Genomic DNA, 17,072 nt, shown 5'->3' on the forward strand with positions numbered 1-17,072 from the left:
GAGATTAAGCCCTTGTCAGTTGCATCATTTGAAACTATTTTCTCCCATTCTGTAAGTTGTCTTTTTGTTTTCTTTTGGGTTTCCTTTGCTGTGCAAGAGCTTTTCAGTTTGATGAGGTCCCATGGGTTTATTTTTGCTCTAATTTCTATTGCTTTGGGAGACTGACCTGAGAAAATGTTCATGATGTTGATGTCAGAGAGTGTTTTGCCTATGTTTCCTTCTAGGCGTTTGATGGTGTCCTGTCGTATATTTAAGTCTTTCAGCCATTTGGAGTTTATTTTTGTGCATGGTGTGAGGGTGTGTTCTAGTTTCATTGCTTTGCATGCAGCTGTCCAGGTTTCCCAGCAATGCTTGCTGAATAGACTTTCCTTGATACATTTTTTAATAGATATGGGCCTGATCAAGTTACCTGTTTCTTCTTGGTTAAGTTTTAACCATTCGTGTTTGTGAAAAAATTGTTCCATTTCATCTAAGTTATAGAGTTTTCTTTGGTGTCTTTACTCATTTAATATTCACGAGGTAGGTAATGAAAACCTTTCTTTAATTTCTGATATTGGTTATTACTTTTTCCTTTCTTTTCTTTTTCTGTTAACCTGTCTGGAGGTTTATCAGTTTTGTTGGTCTTTTCAGAGCAGAAGTTTTTGATTTCACTGATTTTCTCCAATGCTTTACCATTTTCACTTTCAATAATTTATGCTCACATTTATATTATTTCCTTTTACTTACTGCTTACACTAATCTTAATTTTTTTTCATTATCTAGTTTCCTGGGGTTGAGACTATATTATTGTTTAGAGATCTTCTTTCCTAATATATTCACTTACTGTTATAAATGTTCCTCTCAATACCGTTTTCTCTGTATCTACCAATTTTGTTACTTTTCATTTTATTGTAATCTCTTTTTAAATTCTCTCTTGAGTCTTCTCTTTGACTTAATGGTCATCTAGAAGAGTATTTTTAAATTTTCAAATATTTGGATTTCCCAAATTTTAAAAAATTTATTTCCAGTTTAAATCCGCTGTGATATGAGAGTATATTTTAGATTATTTCTATTCTTTTATATTTGGCAAGTGTGTTTTATGGCCCAGAATGTGGTATATCTGGTGAATGATCCAGATGAGTTTGAGAAAAATATGTATTTGATTGTTGTTGGGGGAAGTATTCCATAAATGCTAATTGTATCAATTTGATATTACTGTCTAGATCAAGTGTATCGTCACTGATTCTGTGCCCTCCCTGATCTATCAAGTTTTTCCTGCATGTATATTGACACCCTAATGTCAGATTCTACAACTGTAGGTGTTGCATGTCCTTTTGGAGAATTGATACCTTTATTAATATGTAATATCTCAGTTTTTTCCTTAGTATTTTTTATTCTAAAGTTAGCTTTGTTGAAGTTAATATAGCTACTCCAAAGTTTTTAGATTAATATAAGCTAATATATATTTCTTTCTCCCTTTACATTTTATTTTTATTTTATTTACATATAGTTGATTTAAAGTGTTATATTAATGTCTGCTGTATAGCAAAGTGATTCAGTTATACATGTATTTACGTTTTTTTAATATTATTTTCTGTGATGGTTTGTAATAAGACATTGAATATACTTCTCTGTGCTATAGAGTAGGACGCTGTTGTTTATCCCCTCTGTGTAGGATAGCTTACATCTGCTCATCCCAACCTCCCACTCCATCCTCTCCCAACCCCCTCCCCCTTGGGTACCACAAGCCTGTTCTCCTTGTCTGTGAGTCTGTTTTGTAGATAGATTCATTTGTGTCATGTTTTTATTCCACCTATAAGTAATATCATATGGTATTTGTCTTTCTATTTCTGACTTACTTTACTTATATGATAATCCCTAGTTCCATCCATGTTGCTGCAAATGGCATTATTTCATTCTTTTTTATGGCCGAGTAATATCCTAATGTATATATGTCCCACATCTTCTTAATTACTGATGGACATTTTGTTTGTTTCCATGTCCTGGCTATTGTAAATAGTGCTTCTATGAATATTGGGATGCATATATCTTTTTGAATATAGTTTTGTATAGATATCTGCCCAGGAGTGGGATTACTAAATCATGTGGTAACTCTATCTTTAGTTTTATGAGGAACCTCCTTGCTGTTTTCCATAGCAGATGTACCAACTTACATTATTACCAACAGTGTGGGAGGGTTCCCTATTCTCCACACCCTCTCGAGCATGTGTTATTTGTAGACTTTTTAAATTACAACCTTTCTGACTGGTGTGAGGTATTGCCTCATTGTAGTTTTGCTTTGGATTTCTCTAATAATTAGCAAAATTGAGTAGTTTTCATGTCCTCATAGGCCATTTGTATTTCTTCTTGGAGAAATATCTATTTAGGTTTTCTGCCCATTTTGTTATTGTATTTCTGTTGACTTATCCCGTTATGTCTATTAGTATTTGTTTTATGCATTTGGGTACTGCTATATAAGGTGCATATATGTTAACAAGTGTAAAATCTTATACTTGTATCCATCCTTTTATCAATATATAGTGTCCTTCTTTATCTTTCTTTATAGCCTTTGTTTTGAAGTCTATTTTATGTGATGTGATTATTGAGAATCCTACAGGTTTCTTCCATGTACACCTTCAAATGTGGTTGCCCTAGATTCTAGTGTCTTCAGGCTGTTTCAGTGCAGCCAACCCCAGTTCTCTCCCTGAGTCAGATTTCCAAAGCCCAAGCTTCAACACCCAGGCCCTGTCCACACTGGCAGATGCATATCTCAGGTTGGGGAGAGTAGGGCAGTGGCACTGACTCTGTGCATATCTGCTTCTGATATGGCTGCTGAGAACTGAGTGGCTGCATTCTTTCTGAGGCTCTGAAGATCTGTCCTAACTGATCTCCCCGCTGGTGGGGTACTTCCCAAGATGCAGCTACTTTTCTTCTTTTCCACCTCTCAAGGAGGAAGCTCCCCTTCTCACTTTATTTTTGCTTTTTTCTTTTTCTCTATCAGTTATGTGGAAATTTTCTTGCTCTATCAGAATTCTGAAGTCTTTTGCCAGTGTTCAGTAGACTTTCTGTCTAAATCTTTCTACTCATAGAAGTGTTCTTAATGTATTTGTGGGAGGAGGTGAGCATTGCATCCTAGTACTCTGCCGTCTTGATCATCTCTTACATTTTAAATCGCTGAACTTTATTTTTAGAACAGTTTGATCTTACAGAAAAATTGAGCAGCGCATTCAGAGTTCCCATATGCCCCTTTTCCCACTCTTTCAGTTTGCCTCATTACTAAACTCTTGCCTTGGTGTGGTACATCTGTTAAAATTGAACCGACACTGATACATTCTTATTAAGCCCATATTTTAAGGGCTCACTTTCTTTGTGATCTACACAAAGAAATTTTTATGTGTTTTGCCAAAGGCATAATGTAACATATCCACCATGACCCTATCATGCAGAAAAACCTCACTTCCCTAAAAATCCCCTGTGCTTCAGCCATCCATTTCTTCCTTCTCCCCTCCACAACCCCTGAAAATCATAGATTATTCTCTTTTTCATAGTGAATATGATAAATTCTGGATGTACTCTAATTATATTATGGCACACTACACTCCAACACATGGGATACATCCTTATAATATTTTTTTTTCAAATATAATCAGACATGGTTTATACCTCTCCTACAATTGGTGACAATAAAGATATTTTCTCTGAGAGTTGATCACCTGTGTTTGGATTATATAAGAATTAATGAAATAAGCACCGATCTTCCAATTCTTGTGCTGGAGAGAGCCCCACCCCCCTTTTTTTGCTTTTTTAAGGCCATACTCGTGGCATATGAAAGTTCCTGGGTTAGGGCTAGGTCTAGGGGTCAATTGGAGCTACAGCTGGCAGCCTACACCACAGCCCCAGCAACATGGGATCAGAGCCGCACCTACAACCTACACTGCAGCTTGCAGCAACACTGGATTCTTAACTCACCCAGCAAGGCCAGGGATCGAACCTGCATCCTCATGGATCCTAGTTGGGTCCATGGAGCCACAGAGGGAACTCCCCCTCCTCTTTTTTTCTCTAAATTTACTTATTTTGCTGTTGTTCCTGTTACCTATACTCTGTGTGTCTATAAGATGCCATTATTGAAAGCTCATTCCTTGTGTATTTTCTGTCAATCACCACTGCCCCATGCTGAGTCACAGAAGGATTACTCTGTAAAACCACTTACTCTAGGCTAGGTGAGGTCCTTGAACACCTCACAGGGGCTCTTTAACCATAGTTCTTGATGCTCTGGGCTCATTAGTATGTTTATAAGAGTTTTTGTGGAAATCTAGTTACCTGGATGTGCTGAGGTGATTGTTTGCTTATTTGAATTTGAGTAACGCAAACACCTTGATAGTCTGCTTAATCCCCAAAGATTGACGTGGGTATAGTTCAATTTCTCCTTTTAGTATATTCAATAGACTAATGCATCAACATGCTGCATTCTCCTTCAATAGTCCTTGCTGCTCCCATTGACTACCTACATGGTAAGAAAACTGTCCTACATGTTTATTTGAAACTTACATGAGAGAAGTTTGAGAAGAGTCAATTACTAGAATCATCCATAATGTCAACTACTAGTAAGGGGCTATAGATACAGATATCAAATCAGATATCTATATCAAATATCTATATCAAATATAGATATCTATATTTATATGTATATATACCATGTATATATTTACATATATATGTATGCATATATATATATATATCTACATGAGTACATGTATATATTTAAATGCTTATATGGTGTGCATATATATATGTGTGTGTATCTATATATGAATATGTAAAGGCCATTCTATGTGTACATGTTTGTATAAGTTCATAATTTTCCATGTATATATAGATAGAAATCTATATACCAAAGCTCTGCTGCAATTATATAAATACTGAGATTATTTTTGTAATGAAATGTTAAGATTTCAAAGAATTATTATTTCCAAATTTTCCCCCAAAAGTTCGTTTAATTGTATAAGGATCATACAGTCTAATTTTCTAAGTAGTTTTATCAATATCAATGCTAATTTCCAACTCTTTTTTCACCAAAGGTATGAACGTTAATATGATGTGTGAAATTCTAAAATTGTAGTAAGAGATTTAGGTATAAATATTAATTTTTATATTCAGGAAAATGCATGCAACATAAAAGAGACACAACAAAATTAAAGTGATAAATTTTAAAATAATATAAAAATAGGAAAGGGATATTTATACTGAATTAAGTTCAATTATACTCAATAAAGTGTGCTATTAGACATCTTTAGTTCCATTTAGTTGGCTTAATTGATAAGAGGCTAGTGTTGTTAGTAATGATTTAGTAGAAAGGCACCTTTAATTATTCCATAAATTACTACCATAAAGTAGATAAACTCAATCAATTTAAAGCAATTGACTCTTTCTAAATAAGCTTAAGGCCTCAAAATGGAAATTTAAAAAATGACTCTTAAAATGGTCTGAATGTCCCTTTTCAAGTAGATAAAATCAATCCACACATTTAACAATATTATTATTCATTTATTTAGCACAAATTCTTCTGACCCACTGATATCTAAGAACATTACAATGGTTTTGATGCTTTGTAACAGTGATAATAGGAAACTAATTATTAAAAAAAAAAACTTAGATGACAGTGAGATTGTAAGAGAAACAACTAAGCATAATAATTCTAGAAGCAAAGTGAATAAAATATTTTGGCTATATATTTTTTTTTATAGTTTTAAACATAGGATCTACATATTTTCTTTCCTAATAATGAAACTTATATATATTAGGAATTTTTTTTTTTACTACATGACAAATTTACCTCTTTTTGAACAGTATTTTTGGATATGTGTTTCTTGATAAAATTCTTGAATTATAATATGATTTCTTTTAAAATTTAAGAGTATAATTTTTCACATTTAAATTTATGAATGTTTGGGAGTTTCTGTTGTGGCTCAGTGGGTTAAGAACCTGACTAGTATCCATCCATGAGGATGCGGGTTTGATCCCTGGCCTCGCTCAGGCGGTTAAGGATATGGCATTGCCACAAGATGTGGCATAAGTCACAGATGCAGCTTGGATCTGCCATTGCTGTGGTTGTGGTGTAGGCCGGCAGTTGCAATTCTGATTCAACCCCTAGCCTGGGTACTTCTATATGCCTCACGTGTGGCCCTAAAAGAAAAAAATAAAGTAAAATAAAATTGTGAATATTTGGGTACACTGATGATATACCAGGATATATCCACGAATAAGAAAATACTAGAAGAGTGAAAGTAAAACTTGGAGTGGAAAGTGATGCCTTTGTGAAGGTAAGCAGTTCAGGTGGTGATAACTAGATTGAAAAGGCAGAACGAAAAGGAAAAAGGAAATACCCTCTGGTGATATATAATTGGTTAATTAGAATTGTGTCTTTGTGACATGTGAGTACATCACCATTGTATATTCAAATGTCAAGCAAGTCTTTTGGTTTTTTTATTTTTTTTAAATTGAAGTATTATTGACTTACAGTATTTCATTACTTTAAAATGTACATGGTGATTTAATATTTGTGTAAATTATACTTCATATAAAAGTATTATAAAATATTGCCTATATTCCCTGTACTGTGCATTATATTATTGTGATATTTATTTTATACCTAGTAGTTTGTATCTCTTAATCCCCTTCACCTGTCTTAACACTTCCCTCACCCCTCTCCCTACTGGTAAACACTAGTTGATCTTTGTGAGTCATTTCTGTTTTGCTATATTTGTTCATTTGTTTTGTATCACTTATGCTAAATGGAAAATATTCATGACTAATCCTTCACATGTATTAATCATATAAAAAGGAAAAATCAAAAGATGTTTATACTTAATTATATTATGATAAAATAAGCAGTCTAATTTTTTATCTGCTCTCTGAACCAAGAAAATAGTGATTTTCTTACATACACTAACAATTCATTATAAAGAAATTTCACCAACAATCTTTTACCAAGTCAAAAATAGTGAATCTCTTCAGCAATCTAACAGGCAATCTAATGGGAAAGCTATTTAGAAATAACAACAGCAATTGCTAATGCCAGAATATTTAAAAAAATAGAATGGTAGGTTAGATAGAATTCATATATGCTCCTCAAAAATATCTGAATTCTCCAACTTAAAAGAAAGTTGATTTACTTTCTTTTTCATCAGATAAAAAATTTAATTTTAAAAATTGAGATAATTTAACATTATATTAGTTCAAGATGTACAATATAATTTTTTGTTAAGTCTAGTTAACAAAAAATAAGTTGTCTCATTGTAATAAAGAAATCATGATAATTTCTCTCTCAAAGCAAGAAGCTGAAGGATATTGGAAAGCTGTGGTAGTACATATAAGAACCTGGATAATTAATTTGGATAAAATATAGGCACTAGCCCAATAATTTATTAGAATAGGATTGGTTGGGGCCATGAGTGTCTTGTCATATGCAATGATAAATCAAATTAATAATAAAAATGAATAATACTTTGTATGTGGATACATAAAGTAGCTCTATCCTTCTATCTCTCTGCAAAGAATTTGAATAGAGTATAGAATTAAAACTACCTTAGAATCTTGCAAAGGGGCTTACCCCCAAGTGCTATCATTTAGGACCATGTAAATTCATGTAGATACAAAAAATACTTTGGAAAGATCAGGCATATGGAGGCCTCCAATACTGTCTTTCAGAAGTACCAAATACTAAGATTTTGGACAAATGCCCCTGCAGCTACCTATACTCCCCCCCCAAAAAAAACAAAGAAAATAAAAGATAGGAGTTCCCGTCGTGGTGCAGTGGTTAACAAATCTGACTAGGAACCATGAGGTTGTGGGTTCCGTCCCTGCGCTTGCTCAGTGGGTTAAGGATCCGGCGTTGCCATGAGCTGTGGTGTAGGTTGCAGACGCGGCTTGGATCCCGAGTTGCTGTGGCTCTGGAGTGGGCTGGCAGCTACAGCTCTGATTAGACCCCTAGCCTGGGAATCGACCCCTAGCCTGGGAACCTCCATATGACGCGGGAGCGGCCCAAGAAATAGCAAAAAGACAAAAAAAAAAAATAAATAAATAAAAAATAAATAAAATAAAAGATAAAAATAAAAGAAGAAAAATGGTGACCTTTAACTTGATTTTAGCGGAGAGAGCTTCGAATATTGAACGATATTGTATTTTTAGACCTAAAATACCTATTGTCACTGGTAATGTTTGAGGTATTTTTATCAATATATAATAAACAACTCGACAGGACTTATAAAGGGGAAATCACATATAACAGAGGAAACTATTGGTTATAGCTCTCAAAGAATATCTTATATCCATGAGCAGTTTACACTCATTCTGGGGGCAAATGACAAAACTAGAAAAACTGATGGTTCTAGTGATTAATGGTATGACTCTTAGAATCGTCTCCCTTCTAAGGCACACCAAACAGCTTGGTTGACCCAACAGGAGTTCCAAAGTAGAGTAAGCAAGCAGTTTGGGATTATACAACCATGGTCCCTTGCAGATGATAAAACATCTTTTTCAGTTTAAGAAGTCCAGGGCAAGAAGACATAAATGGCAGAATTAAGATAATACATATGGTAATGCAATAAGAATTATATACTATTTGGATTCCCATGAACTCTTGGGTCATGCTAACTCTTGGATCATGCTAATTCTTGATAGCATTGCTCTATGTTCAGGTATATGGGCCAATAATGACACCATGGCCAGATATGCTTAACAAGGACTGTAGATTACCCACAGCTACTATGATTTGGGCTAAAAATGGCTCAAATCTTCACTAGGGCCTTGGAGGAAGGGCCTTGCTTCATGAAATCATCACAAATAATTGAGTTCTCTTGGATTTTAATAAGTCAAGAAAATTCTTGCAGAAAATTAATGTTTACGGGGGCTTGCCAACCTCTGACTTATATGATTAGATTCTAGCAAGATCCTTGTATTGCTAATACAATTGTAAAATTCCATGTAAAAATTTCAAGAAAAAATTAAAGGGGGCTATATGGACAGTAACTAGTTACTAGCACAGAAAATGACTGAAATGCTAAGACTGATGCCTTAATTAGCTACTGGAGTTACCTTCTTGAACTAAACAGGCACAGATATTTTGAAAGTATGAAAAATCAGGCAGGAAAAGGCTGTAAACCTCTTTCATCTTCCAAGGCTGCTAATGTAATGAAATATTGCATGAAATATCAACAGGAAAGATAGATTTGGGTGAGATTCTCTGAAAACAATTTCCTCCACTTAGCTAGAAGTTACATTATACAGGACCCCAACCAAGAAATCCAAGTAGCTTAAAATGGATCTTGACTATGATAGTGTATAATCCATTTCAGATTATGCTTACTTTTTAACTGAATCGACAATACAGAATACTATTAAGAGTGTGCAGAAAAGGATTTTGTGTCAATTTGTTCTCCTCAGCTATAACTCCTGTATATTATCAGCACAAGGAATAGCTTTCCCTACTGCCAATATTCTAAAACATTCCATAAAGTATTATATCATATGGATATATAACATATGGATGTATGCCATCTTTCATGACCTGCATGGTGTTTGTTTGATTGAGAACTGGAATAGAAAATTGACTGTTAACAGAAATTAGAAAATAATATGGATTAAAAGTTTTGTCTGGCTCAGGTGGATATATTTGTTTTTCATCTAAATGTGAGTGTGAGAAAGAGTGTTTAAAAAGGTTTGGGGCAATGCAGTTCTTGGAAGGGGTATGGGACCATGTGATCACCCTAGTGTCTGTTTTTCCCAAGGTGCACATTATTCCATTCCCGTGGAAGGCAGTGGGTCCAAGGTTGCTCTTGTATGGCCTAGCAGGGTGAAGCACTAGTGTTTAGAGCACTTTTTCAGTTTTTTGGTCTTGTCTGTGGATTGTTTAAGGTGAAATGAGCTGGAGAGTAATTTTATCTTATTGATTAAACAAGGACAGAATGATGGGAAGTAATGACTACTAACTAGTCATAAAGATGGGCCCATCATCCTTTATCTCCTTATTGAGAAAAGTCAATAAAAGAAAATGCAGCAATTCCAATGCGGCTACCTGAACTGGGGTTGGGCAGTGTGGCTGAAATCATTTTGGTCACTGATTCTGGGCTGAGATAGGTTCTAAGCTGAAAGCTGAAAAGGGAAAAATTCTGGCAGTTGATCGTGAAGTGCATCAATAAGAAATTTTGCTGTAGATAATGTTATTTTTTTTCCTCATGATTCTATCTCAGAGATGAATAATATATATGTTTCTACTCTAAGATGTGATGCCAAGATATAGCTAAGAAAGCTCTGATGTTTGATTTCCTATAAGAGGAATAATGATATGTAAATCACTTACAAGAATTTTGTAAAGGCCCCTGTATGTGTGATTTGGAGAAAAGACATTAACCAGCATCATTTAATCATATCTCTGTAATTGTTGTTTGATATTATTGATTGGGCTAATTTTTGGCTATGCTTTTTTATGTTTATTTTTCCAGAGACTTGAATCATGTTTGGCATTATGATACTGTCAGTGGTTGGCAGATACACTGAGTTGTTCACAATATCTGGTTGTGAACCAGGATGACACATCATTAAGACATTATCCAAACATTGAAGGAACACAATAACTATTGCCTGCTTGGTGTGGCAGCACCTCTCTTGCTCCTTTAACTACTCCAGATGAAAACTGGGGTTGGAACACTACACATGCAAATATCTGCAGAGTCAGAATGGGGTAACTGTAGGTAAATACTGGCATGCTATGGTAGCCAAATATTTCTAAATTTTTCACACCTCATACTCAAGAAGTATAATTTTGAGAAAGCTTAAAACATTTTCAGATGTAATTCTACCTATTGGTAAATTATTCTTATATACTAATGTCTCGGGGACACAAGTTATGGGCACATTCAAAACACTTTGATAATAATTAGGCCTCATCGTGCAGTGGCAACATTTGTGGTACGTAACAAATGCTGGCCCAAGGTATTAGGGGTCTTGTAATTTGGTGTTAGTAAAGGATAGATTATTTTTCTGAGTGTTCACTAATATGCTGAGAAAGTCTTCTTAAACCAGTTAAGAACACTAGAAGAATTTTATAGAAGTATAGAAAAACCCAACAATTGGCCAAGTAGCAAACTAAGCTGTTTATAACACTAAGCAGTGCCAAAAAAAAAAAAAAAAAAAAAAAAAAAATTAGAAAGACAACTGTCAACTTGGCCTTTGGCGTCAAGCCTTTACTAAGGTTTAGAAAAGGAATTATGGTGCATATACCTTTTAACTTAGGTATTGGAGGAAGAGTAGAAATTAAGGAGTCAAACTGAAGAGATTTATGTCAAATAAGATGCATGTGAAAAAAAGTTTGAATTTGTAAATGATACTAAATTACTTTGTTCTCATTATCAAATTGGCCTCAAATCAAGTTTTCATACACTGAAGTACACAAGAAGTAATCAGTCTTACAATTTGCTAAAGTCATTCAAAACACTCTATCCCAATAGCTGAGCATGCTTTAATTTCTGATATATTTTGCCATACGACTTTCCACAAACCAGCTCCATTCTCTCACTATCTTCATATAATTGCCCAAAAGAGAAAGGTGATAGAAGTTATAAAATTAATTATCATTGACTGGCAATCATTTTAGAGCTGAACTAAGAGAATGAATTTTCCAAGGATTATTCCATCACATTAAATATGTAATAATTGATTATAATTCATATTATGCACAAAGACAAGGTCAAATAAAGCAGACGGAGTACGTAGGTATTCCTTCCTTAGAAAATTTTTAGGAAGAAGTAGAGGGCGGGTCTCAAAAGTATAATGTTGACAAATATTATTTTTATATACATTTATATATTATGTAGTCTATATATAAATTATGTATATATTATACTTATGATATGTGCACATGTTATATATCATTAATATATAAAATGTGTCATAGTTTATATATTACATGTTATATATCTAAATATGTGAATATATATATACATGAGAAGTGATGTAAAATAATTAGATGACCATACTAAAAAACTCAATATCTAAAAGAAATAAATAGGAAACACCTCATTTCCAATGTTTTTGTCTCTCCCTCTATTTAAAAAAAATTCTCATATCACATGTTTTGTTTTATCAGTTGCATTTGCATATGTGTACATTTGTTGTGTGTGTTTGCCTGTTATTGTGTGGACATTATTTATCTACTGCTACATAAAAAATCATCCCAATACTTGTCAACATAAACAAATGTTTATTATCTTATTACTTCCCGGTTTCTTTGGGCATGGCTTAGCTGGGTCTTAGCTCTGGAAATGGCTCACTTTGGAGTTTCTCACAGAAGGGAGATCAAGGTGTTGTCCGTGGCTGGGCTCTGAAAGTTTAAGTAGCAAAGTATTCACTTCTAACTCAGTTTCATGGTAGTTGGCCAGATAAAGCTCCTCAAGAGCTCTTCGACTAGAAGCTTTAGTTTCTTTCTGGCTGTTGCCTGAGGCTACCCTTCGGTTTCTTGCCATATGGACCACTTCAACAAGATAAATTGCTTTAACAAATCTTGTGCATTAAGTAATAGAGAAAGCCTGATATTAAGATGAAAATAATTGATTTAATCACTGAAGTGGCATCCACTTTAACATATTTCTCTTCTGTTTTTCAGTAGCAAGTTAATCCAATAAAAGGGATTTACACAAAGCCATGAATACCAGGGGCAGGGATTATTAGGGCTGCATAAAACAGGTTGTAGGTTGGGTTCTGAGTCAGTTCTCTTGTTACATAGATTGTCCTTGCAGGCTTGCTTTGATATTCCTGTTTTATTGTTTTGTTTTGTTTTGTGTGTTTGTTTGATGCCTTCAGTTTTCTACAATTGACAATCTTATACCTAATTTAATTTTGTTTTATAAATGTCTTTTGCTCTCTGGCTGCATACTCATTTAAGACCTTTGTGTTCATGGGCAGGGCTTGTAAAACAGAATTCCTTATTATGTGTTCTGATTAGGCTGGGTTTGGGTATTTCACATATTCAAGATTTTTTTTCTTCCTTTGTTTTTATACTTTCTCCCTTTCTTTCTTCCTTTTCCGTGTGCATTCATCCTTTGGTAGAGGCATATTTTAATCTGTATAATCCTCGATAACTCTTTTGAGACTAGTAGGGAAATTGAACTGGCAGTGGGAGAAGTTTTCACCCTTTGGTTGATAGATTTCTTTAACTGTTACTGCCTTTAGATGGGAATTTGTCTTTCATTCCACTTTGACAGAATTTGTCTTTCTTGTGATAGAAATACTACTACTAATAATAATGCTTGTTTTCTGGCCTGCTTTAGTATTCTTGGAATTCCTTGGTGGCTTAGCAGGTTAAGGATCCAGCATTGTTGCTGCCGTGGCTCTGGTCACTGCTGCGTGCAGATTCTACCCTTGGCCACAGGCACGAACAAACAAATCAAAACAAAAACCAACAACAACACTCTCTGTGATAATTGCTAACCCCAATTCATGAATCTTTCTGAAACTCATTTACACAAATAAAAATTCTTCCAACAATGTTGAGGAAATTTTAAACTTTCATGAATTTTCTAAATCAGTTATTTCTTGTGTCTTCTCTTTCCAGGCTTCCTTGAATTGCTGCTATTTTAATTTTTCTAATTTTTTGTTGGTTTATGCTTTTTTATTTTATAACTTTATTGTTATTAAAATGACTCTTGGGGGGAATGGAGGTAAATACATAATTCAACAGTCTTTTCCAGATGTGTTTTATTTTACTATTATTTTTCATATTCAGCTTCGAATTACTTTGTACATCTCTACAAAATTAATGTTCCATTATTTTATCCATGTTTTGCTTAATGAATTTTAAAACACCACAAGACAAAATTCAAATATCTTTCTTCTGGAACCACTTTCTGCTTCAGGACTTGACTCATATTTTCTCTAACATTGACACTGTTTCTTCCCATCCCCTACTGGCTAAGGCCTTACTTACTTCATCCTGACCACTCTTACTTTTTGTTCCCATTGTCTGTAAATGTATGCTAATCCCATTTACAATTGAGGGCTTCTGGAAGTGTTTATTTGCTTAAGTCAAATAAGATTAAGTGTGAGACTCAGTATTTGTTCCTAGAACCACTAATTTCAAAGTATAGCGTTTTCGCATTGCACTAAGATGCTCTATAACTGGAAGTTCAAGTCTGAAATTCTCTGGATTGCATGTTTATTATGTTAATACACTATCTAACACATGTGCTATAATATAAAAAAATTTAAAAATATAAAAAAAATCTGTACTTCCCCTTTGCAAGAGAAATTATATATTCAAGAGAAAGGTGGAGGCATGCCAGAGAATTATTTAGGAAAAAAAAAAACCAAGTTTTTAAATACCCTTTTAGCTCATTTTTTACTGTAGATTTGTGTCCTTCTTTATTACAGGCATTTTATTCTAAGCAAAACTGAATAATTGAGGGTTTTTGTTATATAATTGCCTATTGATTTGTACAACAAAATAGCTATATTAATTGAAAATAATAACATTGGTTTTATTTAACTTTTTAAAGAACATCTCTAAAACTTCTTCATTTGATGCTAAGAAAAAAATTTTATAGGGAGAAATATTCTAATTTTTCTGATTTGAATTTGAGGTTTTTTTAATTATGTAAACCCCTGAAACTGTTTCTTTCTCTTGTGTGTATGATTTGAAGAGTCTACTCAAGCAAATTGTGTTTCTAGCACATGAAAATTTAACTATGAGAATTTGTTTATTTTGCTGGATTCAAAGTGGAGATCAGACATCACTGATTTATGCTTAGTTAACCCCACAGACAACAAGCTGGATCACTCAGGTTCACGGTAACTGCATATCATATGGGGAATTTCTGAGAATATCGGGCTATGGCAAGAGTAAATATGTAAATATATGTATATATTTGTTAGAAAACACCAGAGCCAACTGTAAAATAAATGAAAAACAAATACAATCTGAAAGATCTTAAATATTTACTTCAAAAGTTCTGTTTCTATTTAATACATATAAATAGCAATACTAATTGTAGTATTAGTATAGGTTATTTCATCAAAATTATGTTTCTCTGAATTCCCAAATATATAGTGATAACTCATTTTGTTATTTAATACAGAAATATGTATTCAGAGATTTAAAGAACATCTTTCAACTATGAATAACTATCTCTTGGAAGGAATTAGTTTGTGATTGTACTATTATCAATCTGTATTGTTCAACATGTTTCCTTTGGGGGAAGTGTATGTCAGCATTCTCATATAGAAATAATCTATTCTGTTATTAAGGGACTTCAGAAAATGATTCAGAAGAGCTGGAAGCAACACCTGTCAATTTTTTAACATTCCTTGAATTAGGGAAATATTTTATACATAAACATTCCCATTGTGTGTAACTCAAAGCTGTTATAACCCTCAAGATCAAAGATCATCAGAACACAATTCTAACCATAATAGCCACTGCTATCCATGGTCTGTCACTGATTATCTAATAATTATAAATCATTGAGAATGCTAGAATTTGCTTTTTCATCATTCCTGAGTTCCTGAATAGAGTTGGAATAGGAAATTTATTCAGCGATATGTTGCATAATAGACTTCATGTTTCCCTTGTTTTCCTTTCATTATCTTTTGTTTCATTTTGCCTTGTTTAGTTTACTCACTAGTCAACATATTTCATCTGATAATTAACTTTCATTCTTTTGAGAAAACTGGGTAATAGCAAACAATATAAAACTATTCTCAAGACACAATTGCATCCTTCACTTTACTATGTGAATTTATGGCATGGTTCATATTTTGATGTATATATTTTTGCATGCTGAAAATTCATTTTTTTAAGGCTCAATAGGGTAGAGCCATATCATCTTTCTCAAGAAATTTGACATATCTGTTAGGTCACATGTAGATAAAGGTCAAAGTATAAACTGTAAAGTTATTTCTTTTCAGAACCAATTGTGTATTTATATGAACCAAGAAAGTATCTCAATAGTACTACACATCAACATTGTTGAAAGAACCTCTTTTCATAGAGATGCTGTCTTCAATATGAAGTAATCTTTTCTCCCCAAATTGTTTGACTAAACATTGGGGTATTTTATCTCAAATATCTGCTTGTCTATTCACATGATACCAAATTTTACTATAAAAGGTTCTCTTCCCTAGTTTAATACCTTATTATATATTATGCCACATTTATTATCTATCTCTCTAGGGTAATACAAGTGTCCTGTTTTGCATGTGGTTTCCAATATCTGCCGTCGGCTTAAACAGGGAATGTAAGGAATGTCCAGTTGAGAAACTGCCAGAGGCATTCAAATGAACCATATGTCATTAGCGGGCATTATTTGCTCATAAATCTCATATTTATTGGGAGCATTTTTCAATTCCAGAAGGTGATCATAAAGTTATCTTGTCTATGTGTTGGAACAGTGGCAAACAGAAAATGCTCTCACAAAATCATTAGACTGAAGCTAAGTCTGATGGCTTGAAATAGATTCTCATGTGGAAAAGAACATCAAGGAGTATGACACTCACCAAGCAACCTCGTATAAATATGAAAAATGGCTAAGGACTCTGTCAAAAATTCAAATTGATTTCACAATTGTATTGCAACAAGAACACTAGGATGGTTTTAGTTGCTTCAGAATAGCTGCTGTGAATTCTGTGTCTACATCATATCTTTGATGTGGCATGCAGTGTTATTCCAAAGTCACTTGAAGGAGCAGAATTATCTCCTCTGGACCATTTGCTATTGCTTTTAAAAGAAGCTTCTCAAGCTCTTACTCTTCAGAAATTAAAAAAAAAAAAAAAGAGATGATACTGTGTACACACACTTTTCAAGGTATTGGAGTGCTAAAATATTAAAGTTATCTATAAAATGAACCATTTCCTACTCAGTGAATGAGAATATAATCTATTGTGTATGAATTTTGAAAACCACTTGGAAGTATGTAAACTGACTTGTTTATCAAAGGACTTAAACATAACAAAAACATTAATCTAATCATACCACTTCTAGAAATCTGTTAAAGTAGGACATTCTTAAAAATGTTTGATTATAGTGCTTGCTACCTGTCATAAACATA

The sequence above is a fragment of the Sus scrofa genome, chromosome 16 (genome assembly GCF_000003025.6).
Source record: "Sus scrofa isolate TJ Tabasco breed Duroc chromosome 16, Sscrofa11.1, whole genome shotgun sequence".
Classification (NCBI taxonomy): Eukaryota; Metazoa; Chordata; class Mammalia; order Artiodactyla; family Suidae; genus Sus; species Sus scrofa.